Source organism: Biomphalaria glabrata, chromosome 6 (assembly GCF_947242115.1).
Source record: "Biomphalaria glabrata chromosome 6, xgBioGlab47.1, whole genome shotgun sequence".
Taxonomy (NCBI): Eukaryota; Metazoa; Mollusca; class Gastropoda; family Planorbidae; genus Biomphalaria; species Biomphalaria glabrata.
The window spans coordinates 29,301,593-29,318,888 of record NC_074716.1 but is presented as its reverse complement, the minus strand read 5'-3'; positions in this window follow the sequence as shown (position 1 = coordinate 29,318,888).

Sequence of the window (17,296 nt, the reverse complement as noted above, 5' to 3'; positions counted from 1 at the left end):
TTTTTTTTTAAAGTAACATCTGTATTTTATAAGTTAAGAAGATACGATACACATGCACGAACTGTGGCAAACTCTGCCACTCCAGATTTGGCTTGATTAGTCAGACCAGATTCTGCCCATCTCAAGACAAAACCAAAACAAGTGGCCCATTTGAGCGCATCCATTGGCTTCCGAGACAGAAGGAGCCATATATAAATAAACTAGACATATAATACCCGCGGCCCGCGGTTTTTTTTTGTTTGCGTATAACTGTCGATGAGTCACTGAGATTGGTTTGTAAACAATTAAACGAAATAATAATGTTATAAGCAGGGCCACCGCTACCTATTGTGCAATGTATGCATTGCACGCAGGCGGCTGACTTTAGGGGGCGACCAAATCATTATTCTAAGGTTATTTTAAAAAATGTGAGTTAAATTTAAAAATTACTTAAATATTTTATATAAATTCCAATTATTCAATTATCCTTTGAAAATATAAACGACATTCGTACATAAGAAACTATTTTGGAAACTAGAACAAAAATACAGAACAGCGTGCGAGGGATTCCCACGGGTTTTTCCATAGCTTCTTATTTATTTCTGGCCTTGAATATTCACGGATGGTTGTTTGTAATATTTGTTTTGAGTCGAATAGCCCGCACTGTAAGTAGATATATTACCGGTAATTACAAAGTCAATTTTAAAAACATTTTCACTGGGGGCTGGGGCGCTAGTTCCTCTCATGTGGAGGTGCGAGGGCGCAACGTCCTGACAAAAAGAGATGATATGGAGTGTGTGTTTCCTAAGAGGCAGTGGGAAGAGGTTAAACGATTGATTGGTGGTTATGCAATGACAATGATGAAATTAGCGAACCTAGTGCAAATGTGAAACGATCTTAAGATTTTATTTTGTTGTGAGCTAGATTTTGTTTAAATATCAGTTTATTTCATTACTATTTGATCTATATTTCATCTCAAGTTAAATCGTGAATAATAACATTTATATTGAGTTTTTGTTATCAAAGAATTTGTTCAAGTTATTTAAAGTTAATTTATTAAAAAAAAATCTATAACGCCTACATCGGCTCATTTGTACTAGCTATTTGGTTCTACAAGCCAACAATTGACCAACAACAGGAGGTGGGGGGAGGCTAAAAATGTTTAGAACCCTTGCCGACTTACGCGAAACCTGCCGTACCTTCAATTCTAATTATTTACTTTGTATTAAACTCAAGAAAAATATTCAACTCTGAGTTGCTTCATTAGTTGAATAAATTTCTAGGCAACTCTGAATCCGTGTATTTCAGATGATTGTGGATACAATGCATATCTTTTCAAAAGACAATCGTGATAATTTTGCTTTAACTTACAATAACAATCATGTTAACATGTCCACTTCCATACCATATAATTTTTTTGAGCTGTCCAAGTTATCGATATATTGCATAAATAGATCATGATCATTTTCACTGTACTATAGGCATTATAATCGTCACAAATACAGAAGCATAAGCGAGTAGTCAGAACGAGATCAGTTTTTAATGTTTTATCACAAAGAACCAAAATGTTAGATTTCAGAAGCCAGGTAAATATGAACTTTTTGATAGTGCATGGTTCATAGTTGTACTTGAGGGATACAACAACGATACGAATATGAAAGGAAACAATGGAATGGTCTGCAAAAAATAGATTTAAATCAAAGGTCCTTTCGAAACAGTGTCCAGCTCGGTCTTAATGGAATTTTATCTGAAAAATGGGGGGGGGGGGCGGCATTTTAAATTTCGCAAACAGGCGGCCACAACCCTCGCGACGGCCCTGGTTATAAGTAAAGCGAATGCGTAAAAATGTAAAAAATAGTATGAGGGAATGGTGCTATAAAAATAAATAGGTAATCGACTTAAATCCATTTTTTTTTCAAATAAAAACATTTGCTTGTAGGCCTACATACATTTGATTAACTCTTTCTCTCCGTAATTATTTTCCACGTTCCGATGGAATTATTCATTTTGATCATTTGTGTTTCACTACCCTGTTATGATTAAACTTCAATAACTTTTTTTTTTTGTTTCTTGTCAGGAAATGTTATATTAGATTTATAATTATAGAAGAATGCATGTTCTTTTTATATAACACAAATTAAAGTTTATATTACCAAAAATTAATTCAATTTTTGGGGTCAAATCAACGTTGGTATCGTCAATTAGGAGTGAAAGAGTTAAAATTAAATGAATAGACTTAATTTTGTATGTTCATGTGTTAAAGAATAGAGTAGATCTTGAGTTAGACATAGAGTCATAGATCTAGATCTAGAGTAATCTAGAGTTAAATATTGGCTTTGATAGAGTTCATTTTGCACGTGCGCATGCGTGACCTTTTCAATTAGATGTACGCGAATGAATGAAACTATTAGAATATATCTTAACACGGCTTCCCAGCTTTAGGGCGAACGAATGCATGAAAAATGCTTTAGAAAAAACAAATTTGAATGTTAATTTGATTAAAATATGAAATGAATGGACTATAATTAGTATGTTCAGGTGTGTAAGTATAAAACTATCTTTGCGAAGAGAAGCTATAACATCTTAGAGTTAAAATAGAGTTTTAGACCTAGGAATACAAAGATGTGTTACATTACGGTATTGTCTAATGAAAGAATGCTCATCAGGAATTCTACATTTGCAGATATAAGGAACGAAAAATATGTAAAAAATGCTTTTGAAACACAAATTTGAAGGTTAATTTTATTAAATAATGAAATCAATGGACTATATTTTGTATTTTCATGTGTCAAAGTAAAAAACTATCTGCGAAAAGTGTAGTTCTTAAAATTAGATCTAGATCTAGATCTTTTCGATCTTTTCTCATGTGAATGACCCGCAAATATTACTAAAGAAATTACACGACTATTGCAACCCCAGAAAAAATGAAGTTCTGGAAAGTTTCAGATTTTGGAACATAGAAAAGGTGTCATCTTGTGATGTGTTCATTACGCAGCTTAGAGCTCAGGCTGAAAAATGTAATTTCAAGGAAAAGGATAGAATGATTAGAGACAAAATCGTATTCTCCGTGGAGAAAAGACTGCAGGAGAGATTATTGAATCACGATGATCTTACATTGAAGAAGTGTTTAGATATATGCCAAACATATGAGCAAACCGCAAAAGGATTGGCAGAGATAAACAAGGAAGCTGTTGTGAAAATAGATAAGATAGAACAAAAGAAAACTGACAACAGAAACAACCTAATAGATTGCTGGTTTTGTGGAGGCAGACATGCAGTGAACAGAACATCATGTCCGGCTTGGGGCAAAATTTGCAATAAATGCAAAGGTAAAAACCATTTTGCAGTTAAGTGTAAAACTAAGAATAAAATACATATGCATAATGCTATGGATGAATTTGACCAAGAGGAACAATTAAACTCAATAAATGTGTTAAACATAAATAGGGACAGAATGACAACACTATTCATGATAAATAGTCAACAAATAAGATTTCAGCTGGACACAGGAGCAGATGTCAACATTATATGTAAGAAATATGTTAAAAAGACACAAATTAAGAAGACTGTTCAAACATTAACAATGTGGAATAATTCCAAATTAAAAACTGAGGGCACTGCTAACTTAATAATAACAAATCCTAAAAACAAAAAGAATTACTTGGTAACATTCACAGTTGTAGAGAACCACTATCAATGCTTATTAGGCCGTAAAACACGCCAAAGTTTAAGTCTGATCACATTAAATGAAGATAGATTCATATCACAAGTAAAAACAATGGATTGTCATCTGGGAGATTTAGGGGAAACATCATTAACTGTCAATGAGAACATAGCTCCGGTGGTATCACCTTGTCGCAATATACCATTTGCATTTCAAAAGAAGGTGGAAGCAGAAATAGAGACATTAGTAAAAAGGAAAATATTAATTCCTGTAAATGAACCAACAGATTGGGTCAGCCAGATGGCTGTGGTTCAAAAGCCAAATGGGGATTTAAGGATCTGCATTGACCCAAGACATCTAAACATGCTTTAAAAAGAGAACATTTTAAGTTACCAACTTTGGAAGCTGTAATGCCACAGTTCCTAAATGCTAAAATATTTTCTAAATTAGACGTAAAGGAGGCTTACTGGCAAGTACGTCTTGATGAAAAGTCTAGTCTACTAACAACCATGATCACACCATATGGGCGGTACAGATGGTCAAGACTTCCTTTTGGACTAAGTGTAAGTGGAGAAATATTCCAGAAGAAGTTAACAGAAGCATTGTTAGGATTAGAAGGATGCATTAATGTGGCTGATGATATTGTGATTGTGGGATGTGGTCAGTCCAAAGGAGAAGCAGAAAAAGATCACTCTGACAAACTGAAGAGATTAAGAGAGAGATGCAAAGAGAAATGCATTAAATTAAATGAAACAAAAACAGCAGAGAAAAAAGACCAGATAAGTTTCATGGGACACTACATTAGTGTGCAAGGCATAAAGCCTGACACAAAGAAGATCAAAGCTATTCTGGAAATGAAGAAACCAGAAAATAGCCAGGAAGCAAGAAAACTATGTGGAATGGTGCAGTATTTGTCAAAATTTTTGAACAATCTAGCCGAAGTGTCTCAACCATTAAGAGAACTAACAAAGAAAGATTGCAATTTTAGATGGACTGAAAAATGTGAAGAGGCATTCAACAAGATAAAAACAATGATTACAAATACTCCAGTCCTTATATTCTACAACCCTGACAAGAAACTTGAAATACAAGTGGACAGTAGTCAACATGGACTTGGAGCTGTACTAATGCAAGAAGGACAACCAATAGAATTTGCCTCTAGAGCATTGACACCAACTGAAAAACGGTGGGCTCAGATTGAAAAAGAACTACTTGCTGTAGTTTTTGGACTAGAAAGATTTAATCAATATACATTTGGAAGACATGTAATAATAATAAATGATCATAAGCCACTTGCAAACATCTTAAGGAAGCCTCTAAACCAGGCTCCAAGAAGATTACAAAACTTGATGTTGAGGAGCAATCGTTATGATTTCTCATTTCAGTGGGTAGAAGGAAACAGTTTACACATTGCTGACACATTATCACGACTGTGCAATCAAGAGGAGAAGCAAGATGAAGTTTTTAACATATGTCAGACACAAATTGTGGACATACCGGATCCATTATTAGAAAGAATAAAACAAGAAACAGACTTAGATGACACATTAAGTAAATTATCAAAGCAAATTATGAATGGATGGCCTCAAAGAAAACAAGATTTAGACAACAGGGTAAAACCATATTTTGATTTTGCTGATACTTTGGGACTTAGTAATGGAGTAATTTTGAAAGGAGAAAGGGTAGTCATACCTTTCAGTATGCGTCAAGAAATGAAGAAAAACCTGCACACAGCACACATTGCATATGATGGAATGATGAGGAGGGCCCGACAGACGATATTCTGGCCAGGCATGGCTGATGAAATGAAACAGATGGCAGAGACATGCACTGCTTTTCAAGAAAGGAAACCTATGAACCAGAGAGAAACACTTATACAACATGATGAAGGAAATGTACCATGGGAAAAAGTTGGAGCTGACCTGATGGAAGTGGATGGAAGACAGTATCTAATTACTGTTGACTATTACTCTAATTTTATTGAGTATGATTATCTTTCAACAACAACATCACAAGATGTGATTAGAAAATTGAAAGGACAATTGCTCGTTTTGGTGCTCCAAAAATGTTAATAACAGATGGCGGTCCACAATTTAGTTCAAATGAGTTTTTGAGATTCACAAGACGATGGAACATCAATCACATCAGATCAGATCCTGGTTATCCGAGAACAAATGGCAAGGCGGAAGCTGCTGTAAAGATAATGAAGAATTTAATACTGAAAACTAAACATAATGGTGATGATCCATATGAAGCTTTACTGGAACTCAGAAATACACCTCGGCAATGTACTGGATTTAGCCCAGCTGAAATGTGCCTCAAAAGAAGTCCTCGGACATTGATTCCCAGCACTTCAAAGTGTTTAAGTGAACATGTTGTAGCTGAGAGGAAAGAGAATTACAAACGACAAGTAAAAAGACAATATGATAAGCAAGCTCGGGATTTACCAAAACTCCATCTAGGGCAAACTATTTATTACCAAAACCCAGGTCAAACAGGATGGTATCCGGGAATAATCAGGGAACAACCATCACCAAGATCTTATAAGATCAAGGGAGATAATGGAGGATTCTACATACGCAACAGATATCATATTAGGCCAAGGAAAACGATTTTGAATGACACTGATGTCTATGATGGGAATGTCTTGGATGATGATGATGATAAGGAGAGACCAGATTTTTCTGGTAACTGTTCTCAACATGCAGCACAGTCTGGAGTAGTTTCTCATGTACCAGACAATAATTGTGATAGAAATATGCCAGCAAGAACTAGCACTCGAGAAACAAATAGACCTGTGTGGCATAGGGATTATGATATGGACTAAGAATTTTTATGACAATATTAATATGCATATTAATGTGTCACACTCTCAATTGAACTTTATTTTTATTTTAAGTTGTTACAATATTTATAAAATAAGATGAGTTATTAATGTTTGTTATTTTAATTGCAAATATTTCTGATATGTATTTTGTTAGCTATAGAAGGGGAAGGATGTTGATGTGTGTTTTATATAGGTTGCACCAATCGGTGTTTGGGAGTAACATCCCTTGTAACTGTTGTTGTCAACCAATATGGCGTTAGATTAAACAGCTGATTTCATGTCTTATAAGTTTTATCCAGAGTCTTGTTATTATTCGTTCATAATAATCAACAAACATGGCCTAGATCGATGAAGTTATAATGCTTTCATAGAGCTGGTCAACTTTTTTTTTTGAGGGTTTTAAGTTTGTTTTAGGGCTACAATACATACACTACGGTTTAAGTTAGTACCCAAGGAACATTTCTGCCAAGTTTTATCAAGATCGGTCAAGCGGTTTTGATTTCTATACGGGGACATACATCCCTACATACGCCTCACATTCTACTTTATATATTTGATATATCAAGTCATGGGCGTAGCTAGAATTTTTTTCGAGGGGGGGATTTCTTTATACTCCCCGTCCCCACCCGCGCCAATATATATATATATATATATATATATATATATATATATATATATATATATATATATATATATATATATATATATATATATATATATATATATATTTGTATGTATGTGTGTGTGCGTACATAATTAATCTTTATTACATTCCTGGAGTTAGTGGGAAAAGTGTAGACTCCCCGCACTTTGCCAGCAAAGGGGTCTGGGGAAGCCCTAGGAGCTCCCCAGCGCGGGACGGAGCCCAGCCGCCAAGCACTATTTTCGTTATTGAAAGCCAACAAAATGCATATTCTGAGGTATCTACAGTGCATTATCCTGCCTCAAAAAGTTTTATTTCAAAAACCTAATGTGCTATTCTTACTGAATTAGATCCTCCCGCTCCGTTCGGCGCATTGGAGGGAAGCTGTTTCCACAAAAATCTGTCACTGGCAATGTCTGAAGCCTCTTCCCACCTGCTCTGAGGACCCCTATGAAAGTGTGGCGCCAAGTTGTATTAGGATGTCTTATTATGTGTGATTCATTTTTTTCAGAGAACTTGTCCCGCAAACGTCATGCGACGCTCTGTCAAAACCTTACTAAAGGGTCGACTCCTAGTTCGGCATAGGATTTCCTTGATTGAGACCCGACCTCTATAACTGACTCCTAAAATCCGTCATAGCCATCTTTGTTGAGCCACATTTAGTGCTTTTCAATTTCGGAAGATGACTATTCACTGCACCTTACGAATGGAGGCCAGCCACTGGTAGAAATTATTACGCTATTGTAGCTAGGAGACTGTAGTTTGCTTTAGATATTATATCGAAAGGGGAAGTTTTATAGTCAAAATCATCTGTTTGGGGGGGGGGGGGTTAAACTAAAAAAAACTCTGGACTTTGTTTTTTTTTTTAAATTAAAAACCCATTTATACATATATATTGTTACGAATCTCACTATCCAGGCTCTCTGCAAACTGCACCATACACCACCAACTTAAAGAACTTGACAACTCAGGTCTCCAAAGTAACGTAACACTTTAATAGTTGAATAAATAACAGCCAATACTGTACAATTGGCAACACGTACACTGTACAAATATCTCACCGATAACACCGTTCCGCCGTATCAACTCTTGCAATGGCCTCTCCGTCTCGTTCCGGGCTTGCACTGGGTTCAACAGTTCAGGACTGACTTCACACACTAGGCTCGTTGTGTCGGACTCGATCGCAGACCAAGATCAAGACGCCAGTCGTCTCAACTGTACTTGACAGTACTCCGCACTGAGCTCGTCTAGCGCTGGCCTGGGGCGATTTGCATCGGCTGACTACACACACTCCACTACCCCCATTTATGCCACCACCAGGTTTATAACACTGCCCCCTCCTTAGATCTGTCCGTCCCGGACAGAATCAACATCATGGCATTGGCTGTGAAGTTTCATCGCTGTAGGTGGGGGTCGATAGGTGACAGTTGGCTTGCCTCTTGAGCTTGATGGAGCTATCCATGTTGCAGTCAGCTTCCTTCTTCTCCTCCAGTTGGCCTTCACCTGGTTGCCTCGACGTCGTGCTTTCATCGCCACCCACGTTGAATTTAGTAAGCGTTTTCTTCTTTTCCTCCAGTTAGCCTTCATCTGGTTGTCGTATACATGTATACATCTGTTCGAGCCCGGAACAGGTCTGTTCATTCAACATGTTACACATTGTACTCGTGGCACGAACCTCTTCTCGTACGGCGCTCATCTGCTCTTGCTTGCTACGGGTGATCTCTTCTTGCAAAGCTGCCATCTGTTCCTGCATGCTACTGGTACTGGTGATCAGTTGCTGCATGCTACTGGTGAGCTGTTCCAGCAAGTTAGGTTCGACTTCAAAAAGATATGTGTCCGGATCTTCTTTTTCTTCCAACATGTCTTCTCGGAGGCGTGCTTGTAAATTTTCCTTGTTTTCACATGCCTTCAGCCTTCGTCCACGGAGTTCTTGCTTCAGTTCTCTAAATTCAAGTTCGTACAGCAGTTTCAGACGAGCCATAGTAGATCCGATCCAATCCGATTCCGATCCGATCCCACTTCTAACACCAGTTGTTACGAATCTCACTATCCAGGCTCTCTGCAAACTGCACCATACACCACCAACTTAAAGAACTTGACAAATCAGGGCTCCAAAGTAACGTAACACTTTAATAGTTGAATAAATAACAGCCAATACTGTACAATTGGCAACACGTACACTGTACAAATATCTCTCCGATAACACCGTTCCGCCGTATCAACTCTTGCACTGGCCTCTCCGTCTCGTTCCGGGCTTGCACTGGGTTCAACAGTTCAGGACTGACTTCACACATTAGGCTCGTTCGCAGACCAAGATCAAGACGCCAGTCGTCTCAACTGTACTTGACAGTACTCCGCACTGAACCGTCGTAATGCTCCGTACAGAACCACACCGCTGAACTGTGCTGTAGTCGACCGGACTGTAGTGAACCGGGCTCTGAACCGTCTTGACTGCGTCACCTCCGCTCTTATATAGGGTCCCTACTGGCCTTCTCGAACCGGACAGAACGCCGCTCGACGTTTCTAGGTGGTCAGATGACTACAACTCTCGTGACGCTCCTGAGCTATGTTCACGACGGCGATCCTTCCCGAACCGTCCTGTTGACACTCGACTCGGCTGACCGTCGTAACTCGTCACGATTGACCGCTCGTCTAGCGCTGGCCTTGGGCGATTTGCGTCGGCTGACTACACACACTCCACTACCCCCATTTGTGCCACCACCAGGCTTATAACAATATATAGCTACGCTCATAGAATTTGGTGACTGTAGTATGCTTTAGAATAATATTGAGGAGAGAGGTTTTCAACCTTAAAACTCTCTGTAGGGGGATTTTAAACTCAGAATCATCTGGAGGGGTTTTAAACTTTAAAAAAAAAAAGCCATCTGGAGGAGGGCGGTTGAACCCCCCCCCCCCAAATAGGCGTGGCTACGCTCAAAGAATCTTAGTATGTAATTTGCTTTTTTTTTTTTATTTTGAAGAGGTATTTTTTAGCATCCAACCCTACTGGAGGGGGGTTTAAACTCAACATCCTCTTTGGCTACACTCGTAGAATTTTGAGTGTTTAATGTCCTTTTTTTTTAATATTGAAGAGGTATTTTTTAGCTTCAAACCCGTCTGAAAGGGGGGGGGGGGTAAACTCAAAACCCATTAGGCTACGCTCGTAGCATATTTAGGGTGCGTAATTAGCTTTTTTTTATAATGAAGAGGTATTTTTAAGCTTCAAACCCCGCTGAAGGAGGGTTTAAACTCAAAACCCCTTTGGCTACGCTCATAGAAATTTGAGTGTGTTATTTGTTTTTTTATATTGAAGGGGGGTTTATCGTAAATTTCTGAGGGGGGTTTTAAAATCATAATCTTCCTTAGCTGTGCTCTTGGAATTTGGGGGTTGTCGTTTGCATTTTTTTTTTGTTTTGTTTTATACGAGAAGGGAATTTAACTGCAAAACCCCTGATAGGGTGTTTTAAACTCAAAACCCCCATTGGCTGTGCTGGGGCAAGTGATGGTTCAGTATTAAAATCTCGCCTAAAATAAACAAAATCAAAGCAAAAAATCAGTCACTAAATTTCGACCTCCCCCCTGGGGGGGGGGGGATTTCATTTCGTGGGCTTGGGGGGGGGGGGTTAATCCCAACCCCCACTCTGGCTACGCCCATGCATCAAGTAGGTATATGATAATATAATTACAATGACTAGAATACAGTTGGCTTGAAGAAGCTGAAAATGGGACAGTGGAGGTCTACTTCGATCAATTCATTTGACAATCCTTTTTATATTTTTCGAAATCAGTTATAAAAGCGTTTATTGTTACATTCATGATTGACCTAACACTATAATGTAATATAAAACCATTTCCGTAAACTCCTCTTCATAGTCTAATATTTCTTGTTTCCTTAGAGACTTAATATTAAAATAATGAAACTAGAAGTTTTATAGATGCGGCTATGTTTATACCAACAGCTAGCCTGGACGAAACATTTGTTTTATGGATGATTTATTTTTAGATTCAGAATGTTCCGCCAACAACAACTCCACAAAAGAGAACTGGATCAGCTCCCATTTCCTCCCGCGGACATTTATTTGAACCAAAACCACCTGTCCGCCCTACCACAACATCGCCCTTCCTTGTGCCACCTGTTGGATATGGTCAAGGTAGTGACCCAGATACTCACACCATTATTCATGGGATGAAATTATAGTCAAGCATTAATGTTCAGTGCATATTTTACATAAATGTTCCTAAAAAAAAAGAAAATCCGTTTACAAAATAATAATAGTTTCAATATTAAACTAGGGCAGATGGTAGATGACATGGCCACTGCAAAGGTGTCTAGTTTAAATCAATCTTATCTTATATAATACAGACGTCACTTCAAAAAAGAAGATGATTACGTCCTACGCGTCATGCATTCAGTCATGCATATTAAGCAAGGACTTAAATTCTGCCAAGTCATTGGTTTTTCTGGCTAGCTCAGGCAATCCATTCCATGCTCTAAAAGAACTAGGGAAGAAGGAGTATTTGTACAAATTTGTCCTAGCATATGGGATGAGGAATGTGGCTTTATCTTTGTGTCTTTCTGAGTATTTTATTAAATTTTCTTTTTGTATTTGAAGATTGTGGTTCAGTGTTTTATGTATGAGTCTCTAGTTTATATGTTAGCTAGGAAAAACGTATGGAAGAAATACACATAGTAGACAGAAAGTCGACAGTGTCTATTTTCTGAGGTGAAATATATATAGCCTATATTAGTGATGTACTGATGCTGTGTCATCCGCATGAAAGTAAAAAAATATGATTCCCATTCAGACCTTGGGTCTGGCGCCGATGGTAAACGAATGCCCCATTTAAGCAAGATGATCAAACGCCTTTACTTTCTTTAACTATTGTCAGGTATCTATTAGAGTTGGATGAACAGGAATCTCGTTAAAGTTCAAACTCGTAAGTCTATACCAGGATTTAAACTTCAGACCCCTCGGTTTGGAATCCAAGCGATACAACGTCACCCCTTAAATAGAAGATTATTCGATAATGATTATGTAAATTTAGTTGTTGTTTTTTTCTCACAACATAAAGGAAATGTGAGTGTGACATCAAGCTGTGGCACTGACACTTTACTGCGACTGTGACAGCATCAAACAACAACTACCCTTGTCACTCGACTCTTGAAGAAAGACCAATATAATGAATTCTCCAGTTACAAACGTGTTCGGACGCCGGAACAGCCAAGTCTTTAAAGAGTGATCGGTTAAGTCCTCGTGGAAGCGATAGACAAAAAGCCACAATGGCCCAGCTCTTGTTAACATGTTATTAAAGAATCATGGAGCCCCCCTCCCACCCTATACTGGAATGTGAACGAAGCCGAGAATTTTTACCCTAATACAAGATTCATACACATTCCAAACATTCTTTATGGGGTCGCCCCTTCACTCTCAACGATTCGACCCCCCCCCACCCCCCAGTTTCCCTAACCTACGCGATAGACCAGAGACGCACTGATTAGGTGTTGATTTGTGTATTACTTGTCACATGTTGGGTCGTAGATGCCAAGGGGTCTATGTATACACTGGATGGCTTAGGCACCCTGTATCACTTGTGTTTTCCCCTGGGACTATGGCGGGTGACAGATCAGACAAATTAAGGCGACGGAAACCTGAAAAGAATGTTATTGTGTGACGTTAACCAACCGTGGATCACGGTTGATTGCTTTACATTCAGCTTCTAGTAAGGTATTACTATCACTTTTTATACATTCCTAATCGAAGAATCATTCCTGGCAAGAATAGAGAGAAAGAGGGAGGTGGAGGAATCCGTATTAAAACAATACACTTCAATAATACTCCCCCTCCCTCCCTTTCCATTTTACAAAGTTTATATCATCTCTGTCTGTCAGGTAACACAAATTCTCGGATTAAGTTGAATAGTTGAATCTTTGCAATTATTTTTTGTACCTGACAAAACAAGAATAATTTTTTTCATTAACTAATTAATCAATTATCGGTAATTAACTATTTTGTTTGTTAGCGAACAGGGGAAAGAAATTGTACTTGACTGACGTGGCGGTATAAGTTGAATTATTCTTTGTGTAGAGAATTATTTCGTCGCTTAAAAGTTCCAAACTAACAATAGATAACTCTGAAACCTTCTATTTTCATAAGGATGTCTCTGACACAGTGGTTAGTGTGAAGGCTTCATCCTTCAAGTTCGAATTCAAGCTGTACAACTTTTATAAATGCATTTAAAAAGCTATCATGGTAACCTTCAAGCAGATATCCCCTCCTTCCCGCCCCCCTTCTCTTTCACAACTGGTCCAGACAAGTGATAAGGATCATAGCGCATTGAGAAAGATAGTAGCATGCAATTGCGCTAAACAAAAAGAATTGGTCAAAATATTTCGAAACGCACAGATTTATGATTGTTCGTCTATATTCTAAATCTATTACAAATTTAATTTCCTGACTGGTCCAAACGAAATAATACAAGTACACGTAATAAAAGCTTTGTTGTTTTTTTTTGAAGTACTTTTGTTTTGTTTTGTTCTTTCCTATCATGTGCTCATCCCTGGACTAGGTACATACATATCCTACATGAATATAAATAATTATTAAAAGAGGATGTAGCAATACGCTTTTTATTGTCGACTAAAACGGATAATTCAGTTCGAACCCCAACCGCTATTTTCCCCTTCTTGAGATTTGCGGGGCCACGATCTCTGTTATTTTGATAGTTATAATGCATGTGTACGTGAATCACAATATTCTTTTCTTTGTTTAGGCCAGCGTTAAGTTTGTTTCAGATTCTTTGATGTTGAGCAATAGATAGAATGTCTAGGAGACATGTCTGTACTACCACTCTACCACTATCGCCAATAGATAGAATGTCTAGGAGACATGTCTGTACTACCACTCTACCACTATCGCCAATAGATAGAATGTCTAGGAGACATGTCTGTACTACCACTCTACCACTATCGCCAATAGATAGAATGTCTAGGAGACATGTCTGTACTACCACTCTACCACTATCGCCAATAGATAGAATGTCTAGGAGACATGTCTGTACTACCACTCTACCACTATCGCCAATAGATAGAATGTCTAGGAGACATGTCTGTACTACCACTCTACCACTATCGCCAATAGATAGAATGTCTAGGAGACATGTCTGTACTACCACTCTACCACTATCGCCAATAGATAGAATGTCTAGGAGACATGTCTGTACTACCACTCTACCACTATCGCCAATAGATAGAATGTCTAGGAGACATGTCTGTACTACCACTCTACCACTATCGCCAATAGATAGAATGTCTAGGAGACATGTCTGTACTACCACTCTACCACTATCGCCAATAGATAGAATGTCTAGGAGACATGTCTGTACTACCACTCTACCACTATCGCCAATAGGTAGAATGTCTAGGAGACATGTCTGTACTACCACTCTACCACTATCGCCAATAGATAGAATGTCTAGGAGACATGTCTGTACTACCACTCTACCACTATCGCCAATAGGTAGAATGTCTAGGAGACATGTCTGTACTACCACTCTACCACTATCGCCAATAGGTAGAATGTCTAGGAGACATGTCTGTACTACCACTCTACCACTATCGCCAATAGATAGAATGTCTAGGAGACATGTCTGTACTACCACTCTACCACTATCGCCAATAGATAGAATGTCTAGGAGACATGTCTGTACTACCACTCTACCACTATCGCCAATAGATAGAATGTCTAGGAGACATGTCTGTACTACCACTCTACCACTAAAAAATATACTTTGTACTACAAGCCGACAAGCAATGTTGTTGATGCATGTGTATTGTGTACCCTGGAGGCACCTAACACCCAGATCTAGCTATTGAAGTTGTTCATACTTGGAGAGAAACCCATCACTTTGTTTTGGTGTATCCGGTGTACAGACTAAAGGAACTGTTGCTAAGCTAGCTGTTTTTGTTTTTGATGTTGTTGTTTTTTTAAAACTTTTAATGATTTGTGTGTGTGTGTGCACTTTTTAGCATTACAGAATCAGATTTTCTAAGCGCTTCTCTTTTTAGCATTACAGAATCAGATTTTCTAAACGCTTTTTTTTTTGCTTTTATTTAGTTGGCAGCATTGATGTTCAATTAGGCGTCCTTGACATTCTTTAGTTTATCATGAAAATCTCCAATTAACAAATGTGTCTGCATTGATAGAAATTCCCTACAGGATACAGAGCCAATGATTAGATGCATACTAAATAAAACTACATAATACTTTTAAGACTGTTGAAATATTCTGTACCACTTTGTTTAATATTTCAGTTATTTAACTGCCTTCGTAAGTAGTTTACTAGTTTACAATCGTAGCTTATGTGAATCAATACTAAGAAATGTTAAGGCACGATTGGGAAAGTGTTCAATTAGAGACTAATCACGCGACTAAAAAAAAAAAAAAGATTCGAATTTTAGGAAGAAAACTTTTGACGGCCTTTTAGAGAGCCAGGTTTTTGATGAACGTAGAGCTCTAGCTTAACGACATTCGACGGTTCCCTTCGTTATTAGTAAACTTATTATTCGACATTCGCTATCAGCGTCCACTAACTTATAGTGTTGGCTTTTCGCCTGCGTTATTAGATTTCGTTATTTGAGTGTTACCTCCGTTTGACTTTATTGCATAAGACACAGTGCGGAAGCGTCTATCAGAATACAATCCAAGGCATTCTAAAAGACTTCCCATGCTGGGCTGTGTGATAAATGGAACAGCTCACCTTGTCAAAGTTTTGATCTGTTTGTTGTGTGAACTGAACACATTGATTGAACAGGTCAACACCAACGGGAGGGTAGAGAACAGAGACGTGGTAGATCTATTAGACTCGTTCCAAAAACTTTAAGAGACATTCCCACCGAGTCCCGCACCAAGGGGACATAATTGAACGATATCATAGAGTTTGTTGCCCATTGTTCACGTTGTGAAATGTCAACACGACATAGTCTTAACCACCTTCCCCGCACATACCACTCTCCCTGGCATTTCCACTCATGTCTGGTTAACACATAACAATGAATAACTGCATACCAAGACAGGCCCCCTAAGTATGGGACATTCCTGCCAGATGACCAAAACTGACCAGAGAGAGAGAGGCAGCGGACATAAAGAACGTCTGGATGCTTGTATGTATTACACCCAATGATAGATATGAGATGCTTACATGTTACATTTGTATTAGATTCTAGGACAATGGGTTTCTGAAGAGTGAAATATGATAGTTGGATAGGAGTCGAAATATGGTTCGTTTTAAGACAAATCCTCTATACTTTTTGTGTAGTAATTAATAAATTCTGTTTTATATAGCGAAATGGGAGATAAACCTTACAATATTGAGAGATATGGCTGCAATTAGACAGTCCGCTCCCTTCACTCATTTTAAGCTTCGTTGTTTGAAAAGTATTTTTGCTTTATTTTGATTGTCTAAAAAAAATAATTTTCATTTTACTTGTGAATAATGGTGTTATGTTGTTATGTTTGAGCGAAAGTTGAACACTTCAAAAAGTTGCGAAATTTATTCATCTTACAGTCTTTGGTTTTCTAACATGTTTCATACATACATATAGCGAGCCCTCCATCCAGTGTAACCATCACATATATTGTCTGCCTTTGTTGTCTTACTTTCTGTTCTTCTGTCTTACTTTCTGTTCTCCTTTTGGCGTAGGCCTACATGTGTCAGCTAAATCCAGATCTACTACAAACGAGTTTAGTCGTGTGATGGTTTGGTGATCCTTTGGTTTCTATAGTTATATCAAAAGAAGAGAATGTGCATTTTTTTAAATACAATAATTAACAGTAAAATGTCTACCAAAAAAAAAAAGTTTTTCAGATTTTCTCTCGACCAAGATCCATCTTCAAATGAGCAAAGAAGATGTAGATCCAGGCAAATCAAACCATATCAATCTATCTGCTCTTCGTGAAAAATAGGCGTTGACTTCTTACTCTAGCGCCTTGATTTCTACAATGTTAAGCTGCAAGCTTGCTACGCACGCTGTACCGATTCCAGTCACGTTGTGATTCTGCAAGTTCTTTCCTGTAAACACAGACTGCTCATGAGCTCCAGAACTGAATTTAAGATGGCGAGGATATAACCATCAGGATATACCCTCTCTCTTGTAGTATTGACGAGACAACGTGTTTCGCAACGA